Source organism: Arachis ipaensis, chromosome B8, assembly GCF_059453495.1.
Source record: "Arachis ipaensis isolate K30076 ecotype BB chromosome B8, ASM5945349v1, whole genome shotgun sequence".
NCBI lineage: Eukaryota > Viridiplantae > Streptophyta > Magnoliopsida > Fabales > Fabaceae > Arachis > Arachis ipaensis.
Genome location: NC_142443.1, coordinates 129469603 through 129473105, shown reverse-complemented (window position 1 = coordinate 129473105; position 3503 = coordinate 129469603). Strand labels below are relative to the sequence as shown.

General features: G+C 41.8%; 1 pseudogene; it reads left to right on the top strand.

Annotated features, from left to right (window-relative positions):
• The first annotated feature begins 2172 nt into the window (after window positions 1-2172).
• LOC110265365 (uncharacterized) lies at window positions 2173-2792 on the top strand (annotated as a pseudogene).
• Window positions 2793-3503: the final 711 nt, after the last annotated feature.

Here is a 3503-nt window from a genome sequence, read left to right as displayed (position 1 = left end):
CTCTACTTCATTGGAGTGTGGACTCCCTTGGTTGTTTTGCTCCCTTTCTTTTGTAAGGTCTTGCATTGCTTCCTTTGGGAGTGAGTTTGCATGTTCCTTTGTCACCCTATGTAGCCTTTGTGGATATGGAGCCCTAGGCTTATATACTCTCACAACCTCCTCCTTCTTCATTGGAGTCTCACTTGGTATGGGTGCCTCTTTTTCTTGTTTTTCCAATTCCTCCTTTTCACCTATCATTTGGTCTTCATCCTCCTTGCTAAGCACCACTTCATCCATGGCCTTGTATTCTTTCCTTGGGGTGTTCTTAATTTCACTTGGAAAGGTATTGGTGGGTTTTGCTAAGTATTTAGCAAGTCGGTCTATATGCACTTCAATGTTCTTGAAGGTGATATCTTTTTCCTCTCTAAATTTCCTAGACCATTGGATGAAATCCTCCATACTACTTTCCATCCTCTCTCCCCCTTCTAACCGTGCCATTGTGGCTTCTAACCGTGCAAAATTGCCCTTAAGTGATGAAGAATTTAGACATGTAAAACTAGGAGGTGAGGTTGGACAATTAAGAGGTGATGGCTCTTAATGAATGGGATAGGAAACATTAAATTCTCTTTGGTTTTGTCCTTCCCAATCACAATTTGGATAATTGTTCCATTCATAGGAGTATGAATCATTTTGAGACCTTGGGAAGTTTCCCATTTGGTTTGATTGCTCAAACCTCATCATTCCTTGATCTTCATATCCCCAACCATAATTAGTATAGTAACTTGAATCATTTTGTAGTAGTGGGAAATACCCCATGTAACTTGCTTGATCATTATGTGACCTTAGGGCATATCCCATTTGGGTTGATTGCTCATGATCCATCATTTCTTGTTGATATTCCCATCCACCATGAGGATAATGACATGAATCATTTTGTGGTGGTGGGCAATATCCCATGTAATATGATTGATCAACATGTGAGGTAAACTTCATTTTAATTGAAAAATATTGTATCAAACACAACCACCAAGAGAAATTAAAATTCCTTGTGTCACAACTAAAGAATTCTTAGTGAGGCAATAATACAAACACTTAATTTGCAATGAGAAAAGAGAAATAAAAAAGGCAAAGTAAATGCCCAAAAAAACGAAAAAAAAAAGAAAAAAATGCCTAATCTAGATAATTAATCAACTGGTAGTTCGTTAATCACAATTAATGTAAGACCCAGAACCTTTAAAAAGTATTATTATGATCAAGTCTCAAATCATATTGTTATCTATAGCCTTAATTTCAGAAATCATTTTATTAAAGATAATTAAGGCAAGTTTTGATTTATTGGATTTGAGACGAGTTATGATTTTTATCCAATTTTATAATTATTGGGTTATTTTCTATATTCAGATTATAAATTTGGCAGTTATGAAATAAGAGGGGTTTTACATGATTTGGATTAGATAAGCAATATTTTAAATATTAATACTACTGTTTTGAGGAAATAAAGGATTTAATTATATTATTCCTAATTATTTGATTTGGACAATTTATTGAAAATAATTTGTAAAAATGAGGAGCAAATAGTACCTTCTATATATAATTAGCGTTGGATTTAATTTGGGTTACAATTAATATATTATTCCTATTTTTGTTTGAAAGTACCAAATTGCCCCTAACCCTAAGTTTCAAAAGTGAAACCCTAACCCTGAAACCCTAACCCTGAAACCCTAACCCATGACCCGGTTCCCCCTTTTCACCCTCAGCAAACTCAAATTTGAAAACCTGTAGCTGCCACCCCATTTCTTTTCCCATCAGCAACTCACACAAAGTTTCCTTTCCCGGAAAGAAAAACAGTGAGCCAGCGGGAGGAGGAGAGAGGGAGGCGCGTCTCGTCGCCGTCGAGCTGGAGGGGGAGCTGTCCGCAGCACCATGGCACTGCCTCCACCATGCCATGCCTCGCCGCGAGCTACCCAATCGCGCCATCGCTGTCCCGTGGAGCCATCGCCGGGCCGCCACGCGTGAGGATGTTGGGCCGTCGCTGCCTTCTCGTCGCAAAAGAGAGAGAGAGCTCGCGAACCAGGGAGATCGACCTACGCCTCACTGCTGCCAAGCTCGCGCCGCCGCTGTCCCATTGAGCTTTTGCCGATGATTGTGCCGCTATTGTCAGAGAAACCCGAGGAGAGAGAGAGAGATGACCCGATGGGAGAGAAGGGGAAGACCACCCGCGACGCTGCCGGAGCTTCCATGGCCGTCAGAAACTGCCACCTACCTCCGCCACTGCTAGGGTTCGCCGCCGGTGCGCCGTTGAAAGGAAGGCCGTTTAGTCACGCTGAGCAGGAGAGATAGAGAGATCTGAAGGTGTGCTGGGAACCCAACCACCGAGACTGGCCACCGATCGCGTCACCGGCGCCGCCTCGGTCGGAACTGCCGCCATCAGAAAAGGGTTCTGGTTGCCAGGAGTGGTTCTGCGACTCCCGGGACCATCGCCGGAGCTTCTGGCTACTTCTGCCGTCGCCGGAAAAATTGCCGGTAAGGGTTCATTCGAGGTTTCTGCCTTTTTAGTTTTCGAGATGGTTTTGATGCTGTACGGTTTTTCCAGTTGATCCGCCGGAGCTTCTGGCCGCCGCCGGAGCTGTTGTCGGGCCGGTTCGAAATCGCAGTTGCCTCATTGTGTTGTTTCGGTAAGAAATTATGTTTCGAATGATCTCGCATGAGTATTCTGTTGTGTTCGGTTAATGAATACGAGTTTTGATAACGTGGGGTAGAGTCCTGATTATTGTATGTTGCGATTAGTGTTGCTATGGTTATTGCGAATGTGATTGGAGCTGAGGTTTTGGTTGCCGTCAGTTCGGGATGAGGCGGAAAGGACTCTGTGAGACGTCTGGATTATGGAATTGCGTTTTGAGGTAGGGGCGCTTTTCGAAAACTATATTTTGTATATTGGAATTATTACATATGGGTACTGATGTGAGGATGTGTATTTGGTGATTGTATCAGTCCTATGTATTGTTTGGTTGTTTTGTATGATTATGGGTGTTGGTTTAACTCGACTGTTGTGTGGCTTTGTGAAACGAAATGCTTTTGAAATTGATTCTTTTAAAGCTTTGAGATCGAGTTGAATCTGTTGGAAATTGATTAGAGTTGAATGGATTTTCTTGAGAATGTGTAAAATAGAATACACTCTTGACTTCTTCCTGGCTGGCTTTAAATGATCTGGTTTTTGATAAATGATTGTTGCTGAACCGTTTCTTTAAAACGTTAGAAATGAGTTTATCCGGATGATAATGATTTGATGTTGAAACGATTTTCTTGAAATATGGAATTGAGATGACTGTTGGATTTTGGCTTGCCTTGGACTGATTTTGAAATTTGGGCTGTTGAAAAGGATTGTGAAACGGTTTAGTTGGGACCCGAACCGGGTGGCAAAGTCCAAGTTTTAGGGGAGGTGCTGCCGAAATTTCTATAAAATCCAAGTCTTTATTGAAATGTTGTCTGGCAAATGATGAGTTAAAGGCTTCTACTATTTTAAT